Source organism: Leuresthes tenuis, unplaced genomic scaffold (assembly GCF_036924035.1).
Source record: "Leuresthes tenuis unplaced genomic scaffold, fLeuTen1.0.hap1 SCAF_22, whole genome shotgun sequence".
NCBI lineage: Eukaryota > Metazoa > Chordata > Actinopteri > Atheriniformes > Atherinopsidae > Leuresthes > Leuresthes tenuis.
In genome coordinates, this window is record NW_027325376.1 from 27,152,278 (window position 1) to 27,167,022 (window position 14,745).

Sequence of the window (14,745 nt, forward strand, 5' to 3'; positions counted from 1 at the left end):
GGAGGACAAACAGTTTTAAGTCAGGCTCATAGAAGGAATTAATTTTATAGCAAAATCTGTACTTCGTCATATGTCGAGAGATGTTTATTGCTGAAGAAGTTCTTTCTCATTCTACAAAGTACAACGTTGTTTATCTTTGAAACTTGATTAGACATAAATAAATATGAAGGACAAAGCAGTCTTAACTTGGTTTGAGTTAAGGAATTCGTTTTATAGGAGAATCCGAATTCGTGCATAACTCGTAAAATAGAGCTTATTTTCGGATTCCTGAAGAATGAGTCTGGTTCTTTCTCATAATACAAAGTTTGTTGTTTATTGTTGAAACTTCATCAGAAGTGAAGAAATAAATGAATGCCTATCAACAAATGTGGGATCTAAACTCTAGTGCTTCCTCTAAAATAATTTCCTTTCTCAATTCAGAAATGTGTGTGTGTAAGTCACAACACCCGTGACACCAAAACGGCTTTCTTTTCTCTCTTTTCTCTACACTCTGCACTGTGAGCACACACACCAAATCTGAAAGGCTTTTTTCTCTCTTTTCTACATTATGGACTGTGGGGACACAAAACCGCTCTCTCTTTTTTTTTTTTTTATTGTGTGCCAGGGCGTTGTCTCTCGTATTAGATTATGCTTAAGATACGTTATGAAGAGAAACCAGAGTACGATTATCCGTCACTGCGGGAGCAGGGCATCAGGCTAGTTGGCATAGCCACCTTCCCCATGGTGAGGTTTGCTTGGTTGAGACGCTTGCTACCCCCCCCTTTCTCCTTGGTTGACAAAGTAGGAACAATCGGGCCCTATTCGATGGCTGCCTTGTCTTTTACTCTGTGCAAAAGACAAGGCAGCCACAAACACCACGGGAACACCGTGTTGAGAATTTGTTCTGACCGCTCATTCGCTGTCGCGTTTCTTTCAAGCAATTCTCCCGGTTAGCCCGCACTCGGCTCGCTCCCAGAGCCGTGTTAAAGTCTACTTTGCATTCACTCTCTTTTCTCACTAGACTAAAAGAAACTTCCATCCTGCACCGCTGTTTGCTTTTTCACAAGAGCAGAGAAGAGCGAACTGTTCCCAGCGGCACTGCAGTACCAGGTCGATGCTTGGAGTGAACGGAGCAAGCTTCTTTTTCAACTCCTATTGCTAAAAATCCAATTAATATGTAGTCCTCGTATAGAGAACATATCAGATATTAAACTGATAACAACAGATACTACACTTGATCTTAGCCAAAAGGCAGAGAAGCGATAACTGTCCACTGGTTCACGTCCGAGGGCCCTTCCTGGCACAATGCGCACTTGTAGCAGTGTTCTTTTTATGGCCATAGGTGGCCAGAGTGTCACTTTGCACCTCCGCCCACCCGCTGCACTGAGCACTCTTCAGCCCTTTTAAATGGTATAACTTTGCACTCCCCCACGCTCCAGCAAGCAACAACTTTGCACTCCAGCTTCGAACATCGGCACAGTTGCAACAAGTAAGGCGACTCTACTCAGAGAAGTCACTCTGCACACTAACGAGATTTCTTTTGCACAGACAGAAAGGGCTTCACCCGCAAAGGTAAAGCCTGCCAAACATAGAAACAACTCCTTAGTGCTGCTCTTCACGGAAGTCTTTAGTAAAAGGCGACAGACTTGTACGTTATGAAGAGAAACCAGAGTACGATTATCCATCACTGCGGGAGCAGGGCATCAGGCTAGTTGACATAGCCACCTTCCCCATGGTGAGCTTTGCTTGGTTGAGACGCTTGCTCCCCCCCCTTGCTCCTCGGCTGACCAAGTAGGAACAATCGGGCCCTATTCGATGGCTGCAACACCTGAAAAAGATATTGATGCGAGACCCGATCAAAAGCTTTTTCAAAGTCTAAATTCAAGATGACAAGATGGGTGTTTCTGTCTCTAGCGTAATCAATGATGTCTTGAATCAGTACGAGGCTGTCAGGGAGTTGTCTCCCTGAGATGGCACAAGCCTGGTCTGGGTGAATTACTTCCTCTAAAACAAAGGACATCCGTGTCGCTAAAACCTTGCTAAAAAGTTTACTGTCAAATTTTAAAAGTGTGATGGGCCTCCAATTATTTAGGTCAGTCTTATCATTTTTTTTTATAAAGTAGAGTCACTATTCCCACTCTAAAACTGTCAGGCAGTCGGTCAAGTTTTTCAAAATCTTTAAAAACATCTAAAACGTCTGATGATAAAAGGTCCCAAAAGGTCAGATAGAATTCTGCAGGAAGCCCGTCTAAACCCGGAGCTCGACTTCTCTTAAAACCTGTTAGGCATTTTTTTTAACTCTAAAGCAGTAAAATCCTGTGTCAAGTATACATTCTCTTTTACGGTTTTGTCAACGAATTAAAAAATTTCTGCCGATGTTTCCAAGTGCACTGGTTTCTCTTTTTACATGTTACTATAAAAGGTATGTACAGTTTCAATCATCTCTTGTGTGGATTTTGTTAAAAACCCATCTTCTCTTTTTAGATTTTGAATACACTCCTTTTTATTTATAACTTTCTTAAAAAAGTACCGTGTGCATTTTTCACCTTCCTCAATTTCCTGCTCTCTGCTTCTTACAAAAATTCCTTTACTCTTTATTTCTGCTAAAACTGACATTTCCTTTTTGACATCTTTGATTTCTTCATTAAAGTCTATGCCACACTGATTTAGTTTAAAGTAGCGCTGTAAGCGTTTCTGTAGTCCCATCTTACATCTATTCTCTTTCCTTTTTTTACGTTTACCTTGCTGTTTAAAAAAAGTCTGCGTCGTTTCCTTCACCATTTCCCACCATTGTGCATGTGTTTCGTAGAGGTCTTGAAGGGTCTGCCACTCTTTATAACATTCCCTGTACTGACTGACTATGATTTCATCCTCCAACAGGGAACAGTTGAGTTTCCACAGACCACTTCCTACCGTCACACCAGAAGGGGGTGAAAGGGTGCAGGAGAGCATAAGGTGGTCTGAGAAGAAAACAGGGGTTAATCTAACATCAGTGGGTGGGCAATCTCTAGTAAAGAATCAATGCGAGAGGCTCTGGTGCCATCATGACTAAACCAGGTGAAGCCCTCCTCTCTGGGATGCATGGTTTTAAAACAGTCAGTAAGCTTAAAATCCCTGAAGTATGCCCTGAAGTAAAATCGAAGTCTTATCCACTTTAAAATCTCCCCCTGCTCTTTTTCTATCTTTCCTGCTCAAGATACAGTTAAAATCCCCTCCTACAACTAAAGGTTGCCCTACCATGTAAAGCTGTATATCTTCTAAAAGATATACAGCTAAAAGATCATACCTGTCATTTTTTCCATTGAAACCATAAATATTTAAGAGGTTAAAGTCTTGCCCCATAAAATTCAAGTGTGCTAAAAGTGCCCGTCCGTCTCTCACCACTGTGCTACCTTTCACCAGAACATGCGGATTTTTAATTAGAATGGCCACACCATCATTTTTATTTTGATTTGAGCCACTCCATATCGATAAATGGGGCCACATTTCCTCCCATTGTCTATGGTTTTTTAAAAAAGGTAGTCCACATTCTTGTATTAAAAACACATCTGATTTTATGGAGTCTAAGAAGGATAAAATACTCTGGGCTCTTGTCTTTGATTTCACACTTCTCACATTTAGTGTTGAGAAGGTGAGAACCATTAAAAGGATAAAGGAAAGTAGGTGTGTCATTTTCGTTTTTCTAAGTTATCAAAACAAATTACACACTTAGGTTATTTCTTGGGAAACTAGCTCTTCCTTCATTTCTTTAGGTGAAAAGTGAGTAGGGTGATCTATATTTCCTTTTCGGACTCTCGGTGTTGGCCTCTGACACAATGTTGCATTTAACTTTGAGTCCCTGGGGGTTGATTGCAGAGCTAAAGTTAAAAAGGAGACCTCATTTGGTGAGTCGGAGGGGAAGACTCTAGGTTCTTCCACTGAAGAACTGTCTGAAAGGGACCTAACCCTTCCCCTCTTCTCTGATACCACTGGGGAATCAGAGGACAACTCAGATGCCCTCCTCTTCGGCTGTTGACCTTCGGGGAGGTGAGTATCTTCACTAGACTCACCTGTCTGCTCTTCCTCCTCATTTAGCGTAGCTCCACCTTCTGCCTGTGAATTCTCACAGACTTCAGCACTGAGTGGTGAGACCTCTACAGGCCCCTCCCCTTTTTGCTCCTCATTTCCAATCCAAGCTTTTGGCGGGAAGTTTGAATTTATTGGGTCAACCTCTTCACTTTGTTCACCAACTGCCACCTCTGGTCCTTCTCTTTGTTGGCTTGACTGTGGCTTTACCGTCTTTAATTTGTTGGCAAAAGATTTAGGGCAATCTCTGAAGAGGTGATTTAATTCTCCACAGAGATTACATTTCCTGCCATTTGGACACTCTCCAAAAGTGTGCCCAATTTCTCTGCACTTCCCACATATCACCTTGGTACAAGCCTCAACCAGGTGCCCATGCTCACCGCACTTGCGGCAGAGCATGGGCTGCCCCTGGTAGTGGATGTAACCTCGGTTTTCGAGGTAGCCAGAGTGTCACTTTGCACCTCCGCCCACCCGCTGCACTGAGCACTCTTCAGCCCTTTCAAATGGTATAACTTTGCACTCCCCCACGCTCCAGCAAGCACCATTCAAGCAACATCGGCACAGTCGCAACAAGTAAGGCGACTCTACTCAGAGAAGTCACTCTGCACACTAACAAGATTTCTTTTGCACAGACAGAAAGGGCTTCACCCGCAGAGGTAAAGCCTGCCAAACATAGAAACAACTCATTAGTGCTGCTCTTCACGGAAGTCTTTAGTAAAAGGCGACAGACTTGTACGTTATGAAGAGAAACCAGAGTACGATTATCCATCACTGCGGGAGCAGGGCATCAGGCTAGTTGACATAGCCACCTTCCCCATGGTGAGCTTTGCTTGGTTGAGACGCTTGCTCCCCCCCCTTGCTCCTCGGCTGACCAAGTAGGAACAATCGGACCCTATTCGATGGCTGCCTTGTCTTTTACTCTGTGCAAAAGACAAGGCAGCAACAAAAACACCACGGGAACACCGTATTGAGGCTTTGTTCTGACCGCTCATTCGGTGTCGCGTTTCTTTCAAGCAATTCTCCCGGTTAGCCCCTTGGGATTTTATCTATAAAATTAATTCCTTCACTCAAACTATGTTAAAACTGCTTTGTCCTTCATATTTACCATGTCTAGAAAGATTTAAACAAAAAAAACAACGTTGTACTTTGCAGTAAAAGAAAGAGCACATCTAAAGTTTCAGGAATCCGAGAATAAGCTTACTTTCATGAGTTCTTCACGATTTCGGATTTTGCTATAAAATGAATTCCTTCACTCAAACTAAATTAAAACTGCTAAACCGCTAATCTGTTACATGTAAGGCAGATGTCAAATTCACCGAAATAGGATCTAAGGGTATTCGGCCAATCGAGCTGTAGCAGCTTCGGTAAAAGAGTATAAGTTGAAGAGTTTGTGAATAAAGGTGTGCGCACACATAGTGAGCTGTAGGAAAATAGGCAGGGAGCAATGTCGGCTGGGGTATATGTTCTTGTATGTTGTCTGACTGTTTGATTTGAATGTGTTGTGTAAGTGTCCTGTTGAATGTTACATGTTTGGGCTTTGACACGCTTCACTGTGGTTGTTAACTGTGTGGTGTGTCCTGAAATGTTATATGTTTGGGCTTTGTGACATGCTTAATGCATGTCAGTAGCTACCCACTTATTCATATATAGCAACTGACAACATAAGAAGTCCGGACATACTTTGATAGTAGTTGTAGAAGTATCCTTATTGATAATAGATAAACTAATTCATAGTGATAGAACAGTAGATGAACAGGTGTATGATTGCTGACGGCAGAGCAATACTGCCAAACTTATGAGTTCTTGTGGCAAACTTGATTCAGTGTCTTGACGTGTATACGCTGTTTCGCTGACTTGATTGTCATAAGAAACAAAGTGTGTTTGATAAGATCCGAACATTTTATTACTGGAGGATCAGTATGTATGTATTCTGATGTGACTGATAAACCCATTCGTATCTTAAGCATAATCTAATACGAGAGACAACGCCCTGGCACACCATCAAAAAAAAAAAAGAGAGAGCGGTTTTGTGTCCCCACAGTCCATAATGTAGAAAAGAGAGAAAAAAGCCTTTCAGATTTGTTGTGTGTGCTCACAGTGCAGAGTGTAGAGAAAAGAGAGAAAAGAAAGCCGTTTTGGTGTCACGGGTGTTGTGACTTACACACAAACATTTCTAAATTGAGACAGGAAATTATTTTAGAGGAAACACTAGAGTTTAGATCCCACATTTGTTGATAGGCATTCATTTATTTCTTCACTTCTGATGAAGTTTCAACAATAAACAACAAACTCTGTATTATGAGAAAGAACCAGACTCATTCTTCAGGAATCCGAAAATAAGCTCTATTTTACGAGTTATGCACGAATTCGGATTCTCCTATAAAACGAATTTCTTAACTCAAACCAAGTTAAGACTGCTTTGTCCTTCATATTTATTCATGTCTAATCAAGTTTCAACGATAAACAACGTTGTACTTTGTAGAATGAGAAAGAACTTCTTCAGCAATAAACATCTCTCGACATATGACGAAGTACAGATTTTGCTATAAAATTAATTCCTTCTATGAGCCTGACTTAAAACTGTTTGTCCTCCATATTTATCCACTTCAAATCAAGTTTCAACAATGAAATAAATTTTGTAGTTTGAGAAAGAACAACTTAATCTTCAGCAATCAGTATAAAAAGAGGGTAAGAAAAGGTGCAAATGCCAACCATACATCACTTAAAGGTGGAGCGGAAGTATTCGGCTGCAAATAGGTGTGAATGTCCGACCATAATTTGTAAAAAGCGGGTAAGAAAAGGTTCGAATGCCCGACTATATATTAACAAAAGCGGGAGGAGAGGTCTTTGGATGAGAGTGGGTGAGAATTTCCAACCATAATCTATAAAATGCGGTGAAAAAAAAGGTGTGAATGCCCCATAGAACACTAAAAGGTGGAGCGGAAGTGTTCGGCTGCAAGAAGGTGTGAATGTCCAACAATATTTGGTGAAAAGCAGGTGAAGCAAGGTCTGAATGCCCAACCTTACATCATCAAATGCGAGATCAGAGGTGTTTGAATGCAAGAAGGCCATAGTTTGCCAAAAGCGGGTAAGGTGCGAATGACCGACTAAATATCAATAAAAGTGGGGGCGGAGGTCTTCGGATGCAAGTGGGTGTGAATATCCCACCATACAAGTATGGTGGAGAGGAAGCTGTGAATAGCCGACCATAGTTTGGAAAAAGCCGTTGAGAAAAGTTGCGAATGTCCAACCATACATGATCAAAACAGGGAGCGGAGATGTTTGGCTGCGACAAGGTATGAATGTCCACCCATAATTAATGAAAAGCGGGCAACAAGTAGGTTTGAATGCCCAACCATACATCATCAAAAGCAGGAGTGGATGTGTTCGGCTAAGAGAAGGTTTGAATGTCCGAGCATAGTTTGTAAAAAGCGGGTAAAAAAAGATTCGAATGCCCGAACATACACCATAATGGGTAAAAAAAAGGTACGAATGCCCAACCATACATCATCATAAGCAGGAGTGGATATGTTCGGCTACAAGAAGGTGTGAACGTCCAACCAAAGTTTTTAAAAAGCAGTTAAGAAAAGGTTTGAATATCCAACCAAACATAATCAAAAGCAGGAGCAGAGCTGTTCGACTGCAAGTAGGTGTGAATGTCAGATCATAATTTGAAAAAAACTGATGAGAAAGGGTGAGAATGCCCGACTATACACCATCAAATGCAGGAGCGGAGTTGTTCAGCTGTGAGTAGGTGTGAATCTCCGACCATAATTGCTGAAAAATGTGTTAGAAAAGGTAAGAATGCCGGTCCATACATCTGGCTGCAAAAAGGTGTGAATGTTCGACTAAAGTTTGTAAAAAGCTGGTAAGACAAGGTGCGAATGCCTGATAATGTATGATCAAAAGCAGGAGCGGAGGTGTTCAGCTGCAAGAAGGTCTAAATGTCCATCAATAATTGCTAGAAAACATGAAAGAAAATTTTCCAAAATCAAACCGCACATGATCATAAGTGGGAGAGGAGGTTTTTAGCTGCAAGAAGGTATGAATGTCCACCTATAATTCCTGAAAAATTGGTAAAAAAAAGGTGCGAATGCCCAACCATACATCATCAAAAGTAGGAGTGGATGTGTTCGGCTACAAGAAGGTGTGAACGTCCAACCAAAGTTTGTAAAAAGTAGTTAAGAAAAGGTTCGAATATCCAACCAAACTGTTTGACTGCAAGTAGGTGTGAATGTCAGATCATAATTTGCAAAAAGCTGATGAGAAAAGGTGAGAATGCCCGACTATACACCATCAAATGCGGGAGCGGAGTTGTTCGGCTGTGCGTAGGTGTCAATCTCCAACCATAATTGCTGAAAAATGTGTTAGAAAAGGTAAGAAATCCGGTCCATACATCATCAAAAGCGAGAGAGGTGGTGTTCGGCTGCAAGTAGGTGTGAATGTCCAGCCATACAAGAATGGTGGAGAGGAAGCTTTGAATAGCCGACCATAGTTTGCAAAAAGCGGGTGAGAAAAGGTGCGAATGTCCAGCCATACATGATCAAAACAGGGAGCGGAGGTGTTTGGCTGCGACAAGGTGTGAATGTCCACCCATAATTAATGAAAAGCGGGCAACAAGTAGGTTCGAATGCCCAACCATACATCATCAAAAGCAGGAGTGGATGTGTTCGTCTACAAGAAGGTTTGAATGTCCGAGCATAGATTGTAAAAAGCGGGTAAGAAAAGGTTTGAATGCCCGAACATACACCATCAAAAGAGGGAACGGAGGTGTTCCGCTGTAAGAAGGTGTGAATAGCCGACCATAGTTGGTAAAAAGCGGGTAAGAAAAGGTTAAAATACCCGAATGTACACAATCAATAGCGGGAGCGGATGTGTTCGGCTACAAGAAGGTGTGAAACTCCGACAATGGTTTGTAAAAAGCGGGTAAGAAAAGGTGCGAATGCCCTACAATGTTTGATCAAAAGAGGTAGCGGAGGTTTTCGGCTACAAGAAGGTGTGAAAGTCCACCCATGGTTTGTAAAAAGCGGGTAAGAAAAGGTTCGAATGCCCGAATATACACCATCAAAAGCGGAAGCGGAGATGTTGGGCTGCAAGAAAGTGTTAACGTCCGACCATGGTTTGTAAAAAGCGGGTAAGAAAAGGTTCGAATGCCCAAGTATATACCATCAAAAGCGGAAACGGAGGTGTTCGGCTGCAAGAAGGTGTGAACTTCAAACCAAAGTTTGTAAAAAGCAGTTAAGAAAGGGTTCGAATATCCAACCAAAAATAATCAAAAAAGGGAGCAGAGCTGTTCGACTGCAAGTAGGTGTGAATGTCCAGCCATAATTACTCACAAACGGGTAAGAAAAGGTAGTATTGCCAGACCATACATGATCAAAACAGGGAGCGGAGGTGGTTCAGCTGCAAGAAGGTGTGAATGTCCGACTAAAGTTTAAATATATTAACAAAAGCGGGAGGAGAGGTCTTCGGATTAGAGTGGTTGAGAATTTCCAACCATAATCTATAAAATGCGGTGAAAAAAAAGGTGTGATAGGACACTAAAAGGTGGAGCGGAAGTGTTCGGCTGCAAGAAGGTGTGAATGTCCGACCATAATTGCTGAAAAATGTGTTAGAAAAGGTAAGAATGCCGGACCATACATCATCAAAAGCGGGAGAGGTGGTGTTCGGCTGCAAAAAGGTGTGAATGTTCGACTAAAGTTTGTAAAAAGCGTGTAAGACAAGGTGCGAATGCCCGACAATGTATGATCAAAAGCGGGAGCGGAGGTGTTCAGCTGCAAGAAGGTCTGAATGTCCATCAATAATTGCTAGAAAACATGAAAGAAAATTTTCCAATATCAAACCGCAAATGATCATAAGCGGGAGAGGAGGTGTTCGGCTGCATGAAGGTGTGAATTTCCGGACATAATTTCTGAAAAATGGGTAAAAAAAGGTGCGAATGCCCAACCATACATTATCAAAAGCAGGTGTGAATGTCAGATCATAATTTGCAAAAAGCTGATGAGAAAGGTTGAGAATGCCCGACTATACACCATCAAATGCGGGAGCGGAGTTGTTCGGCTGTGAGTAGGTGTGAATGTCCGACCATAATTGCTGAAAAATGTGTTAACAAAGACTAGAATTCCGGATCACACATCATCAAAAGCGGGAGAATTTGTGTTCGGCTGCAAGTAGGTGTGAATGTCCAGCCATAATTACTCACAAACGGGTAAGAAAAGGTTGTATTGCCAGACCATACATGATCAAAACAGGGAGCGGAGGTGGTTCAGCTGCAAAGTGTAAATTTCTGACTAAAGTTTTTAAAAAGCGGGTAAGACAAGGTGCGAATGCCCGACAATGTATGATCAAAAGTAGGAGCGGAGGTTTTCGGCTGCAAGGTCTATATGTCCAACCATAATTTGTAAAAACCGGGGAAGAAAAGGCTCGAAAGCCCGACTATACACCATCAAAAGCGGGAGCGGAGGTCTTCCGCTGTAAGGTGTGAACGTCCGACCATAGTTGGTAAAAAGCGGGTAAGAAAAGGTTAAAATACCCGACTGTACACAATCAAAAGACGGAGCGGAGTTGTTCAGCTAAGAGAAGGTGTGAAAGTCCGACCATGGTTTGTAAAAAGCGGGTAAGAAAAGGTTCGTATGCCCGAATATACACCATCAAAAGAGGGAGTGGAGGTGTTTGGCTGCAAGAAGGTGTGAACGTCCGACCAAAGTTTGTAAAAAGCAGTTAAGAAATGGTTCGAATATCTAACCAAACATACATCAAAAGCGGGAGCAGAGCTGTTTGACTGCAAGTACGTGTGAATGTCAGATGATAATTTGCAAAAAGCTGATGAGAAAGGGTGAGATGTCCCAACTTTACAACATCAAATGCGGTAGCGGAGTTGTTCGGCTGTAAATAGGTGTGAATCTCCGACCATAATTGCTGAAAAATGTGTTAGAAAAGGTAAGAATGCCGGTCCATACATCATCAAAAGCGGGAGAGGTGGTGTTCGGCTGCAAGTAGGTGTGAATGTCCATTCATAATTACTCACACACGGGTAAGAAAAGGTAGTATTGCCAGACCATACATGCTCAAAACAGGGAGCGGAGGTGGTGCAGCTGCAAGAAGGTGTGAATGTCTGACTAGAGTTTGTAAAAAGCGGGTAAGACAAAGTGCGAATGCCCGACAATGTATGATCAAAAGAGGGAGCGTAGGTGTTCGGCTGCAAGAAGGTCTGAATGTCCAACCATAATTTGTAAAAACCGGGAAGAAAAGAATCGAAAGGACATGAAGGACAAAATTGCTTTGTCCTTCATAATTATCATAATTATCCATGTCTAAAAATGTATCAAGCATAAAGTTCCTCATATTACCCTGAATGAGAAAGAAGCATCCCTTTGGTTGAGCAATACGTTCCTTTTGAGGAGTGCAGGATTTTCGATTTTGCTATAAAATTCATTCCTTCACTCAAACCAAGTGGAAACTGCTTTGAACTTCATATTTATCAATGTCTAGATCAATTTCAACTTCTTCTGCTGCAAAATACAATGTTGTTCTTTGTTGAAATTGATCTAGACATTGATAAATATGTAGGACAAAGCAGTTTTCACTTGGTTTGAGTGAAGGAATTAATTTTATACATAAAATCCCAAATCATGCAGAACGTATGAAAAGAAGCTTATTCTCGGATTCCTGATCCTTCAGTGTTGCTCTTTCTTCTACTGCAAAATACACTGTTGTTATTTATTGAAGTCGATCTAGACATTGATAAATATGAAGGACAAAGCAGTTTTCACTTGGTTTGAGTGAAGGAATTAATTTTATACATAAAATCCCAAATCGTGCAGAACTCATGAAAATAAGCTTATTCTCGGATTCCTAAAACTTTTGATCTGCTCTTTCTTTTACTGCAAATTACAACGTTTTTTTTAAAAAAAATCTATCTAGACATTGATAAATATTAAGGTAATAGCCGTTTTAACATTGAGTGAAGGAATTCATTTTATAGATAAAATCCCAAATCATGCAGAACTCCTCAAAAGGGGCGTATGGCTTAATCACAAGTGTGGTTCTTTCTCATTCAGGGTAATATGAGGAAGTTTATGCTTGAAATATATGTAGAAATGGGTACATATGAAGGACAAAGCAGTTTTAACTTAGTTTGAGTGAAGGAATTCATTTTATAGCAAAATCCGAAATCGTGCAGAACTCATGAAAGCAAGCTTATTCTCGGATTCCTGATCCTTCAGTGCTGCTCTTTCTTCTACTGCAAAATACAACGTTGTTCTTTGTTTAAGTCGATGTAGACATTGATAAATATGAAGGACAAAGCAGTTTTAATTTGGTTTGAGTGAAGGAATTCATTTTATAGTAAAATCCCAAATCGTGCAGAACTCATGAAAATAAGCTTATTCTCGGATTCCTAAAACTTTTGATCTGCTCTTTCTTTTACTGCAAATTACAACGTTTTTTTTTTTTTAAATCTATCTAGACATTGATAAATATTAAGGTAATAGCCGTTTTAACATAGTTTGAGTGAAGGAATTCATTTTATAGATAAAATCCCAAATCATGCAGAACTCCTCAAAAGGGGCGTATGGCTTAATCACAAGTGTGGTTCTTTCTCATTCAGGGTAATATGAGAAAGTTTATGCTTGAAATATATGTAGAAATGGGTACATATGAAGGACAAAGCAGTTTTAACTTAGTTTGAGTGAAGGAATTTATTTTATAGCAAAATCCGAAATCGTGCAGAACTCATGAAAGCAAGCTTATACTCGGATTCCTGAAACTTTAGATTTGTTCTTTCTTTTACTGCAAAGTACAACGTTGTTTTTTGTGGAAATCTATCTAGACATTGATAAATACCAGCCGAACATCTCTGCTGTCGCTTTTGATAATTTATGGTTGGGCATTCTTACCTTTTCTTACCCGCTTTTTATAAATTATGATCCGACATTCACACCTACTTGCAGTCGAACACCTTCTCTCCCGCTTTTGATGATGTATGGTTGGGCATTCGCACCTTTTTTTACCCATTTTTCAGTAATTATGGATGGACATTCAGACCTTCTTACAGCCGAAAACCTCCGCTGCCACTTTTGATGGTTTATAGTCTGGCTTTCGAGCCTTTTCTTCCCCGGTTTTTACAAATTATGGTTGGACATTCAGACCTTGCAGCCGAAAACCTCCGCTCCCTCTTTTGATCATACATCGTCGGGCATTCGCACCTTGTCTTACCCGCTTTTTACAGACTTTAGTTGGACATTCACACCTTCTTGCAGCTGAACCACCTGCACTCCCTGTTTTGATCATGTTTGGTCTGGCAATACTTCCTTTTCTTACCCGTTTGTGAGTAATTATGGCTGGACATTCACATCTTCTTGCAGCTGAACACCTCTCCCGCTTTTGATGATGTATGGTCCGGCATTCTAGTCTGTTCTAACACATTTATCAGCAATTATGGTCGGAGATTCACACCTACTCACAGCCGACCAACTCCGCTCCCGCATTTGATGGTGTATAGTCGGGTATTCTCACCCTTTCTCATCAGCTTTTTGCAAATTATGATCTGACATTCACACCTACTTGCAGTCGAACAGCTCTGCTCCAGCTTTTGATTATGTTTGGTTGGATATTCGAAACTTTTCTTAACTGCTTTTTACAAACTTTGGTCGGACGTTCACACCTTCTTGCAGCTGAACACCTCCGCTCCCTCTTTTGATGGTGTATATTCGGGCATTCGAACCTATTCTTACCCCGTTTTTACAAACTATGCTCGGAGATTCACACCTACTCACAGCCGAACAACTCCGCTCCCGCATTTGATGGTGTATAGTCGGGCATTCTCATCCTTGCTCATCAGCTTTTTGCAAATTATGATCTGACATTCACACCTACTTGCAGTCGAACAGCTCTGCTTCTGCTTTTGATTATGTTTGGTTGGATATTCGAACCTTTTCTTAAATGCTTTTTACAAACTTTGGTCGGACATTCACACCTTCTTGTAGCCGGACACATCCACTCCTGCTTTTGATGATGTATGGTTGGGCATTCGCACCCTTTTTTTACCTATTTTTCAGGAATTATGGGTGGACATTCAAACCTTCTTGCAGCTGAACACCTCCTCTCCCACTTATGATCATTGGCGGTTTGATTTTCGAAAATTTTCTTTCATGTTTTCTAGCAATTATTGATGGACATTTAGACCTTCTTGCAGCTGAACACCTCCGCTCCTGCTTTTGATCATACATTATCAGGCATTCGCACCTTGTCTTACCCGCTTTTTACAAACTTTAGTCGAACATTCACACCTTTTTGCAGCCGAACCCCACCTCTCCCGCTTTTGATGATGTATGGTACAGCATTCTTACCTTTTCTAACACATTTTTCAGCAATTATGGTCGGACATTCACTCCTTCTTGCAGCCGAACACTTCCGCTCCACCTTTTAGTGTTCTATCACACCTTTTTTTTCACCGCATTTTATAGATTATGGTTGGAAATTCTCAACCACTCTAATCCGAAGACCTCTCCTCCCGCTTTTGTTAATATATTTAAACTTTAGTCGGACATTCACACCTTCTTGCAGCTGAACCACCTCCGCTCCCTGTTTTGATCATGTATGGTCTGGCAATACTACCTTTTTTACCCGTTTGTGAGTAATTATGGCTGGACATTCACACCTTCTTGCAGCCGAACACCACCTCTCTCACTTTTGATGATG

At 41.2% G+C, this 14,745-nt stretch overlaps 3 non-coding genes across 3 annotated transcripts; all 3 read right to left on the bottom strand.

Moving 5' to 3' along the window:
- Positions 1-1,052: 1,052 nt before the first annotated feature.
- LOC140282454 (U2 spliceosomal RNA) lies at positions 1,053-1,243 on the bottom strand. Its single transcript, XR_011909887.1, has one exon. It is a non-coding gene; the product is annotated as a U2 spliceosomal RNA (small nuclear RNA).
- Positions 1,244-1,540: 297 nt separating this feature from the next.
- On the bottom strand, positions 1,541-1,654 carry LOC140282420 (U5 spliceosomal RNA). The gene has a single exon (XR_011909857.1). It is a non-coding gene; the product is annotated as a U5 spliceosomal RNA (small nuclear RNA).
- A 3,035-nt stretch (positions 1,655-4,689) lies between these two features.
- On the bottom strand, positions 4,690-4,803 carry LOC140282507 (U5 spliceosomal RNA). Its single transcript, XR_011909933.1, has one exon. It is a non-coding gene; the product is annotated as a U5 spliceosomal RNA (small nuclear RNA).
- Positions 4,804-14,745: the final 9,942 nt, after the last annotated feature.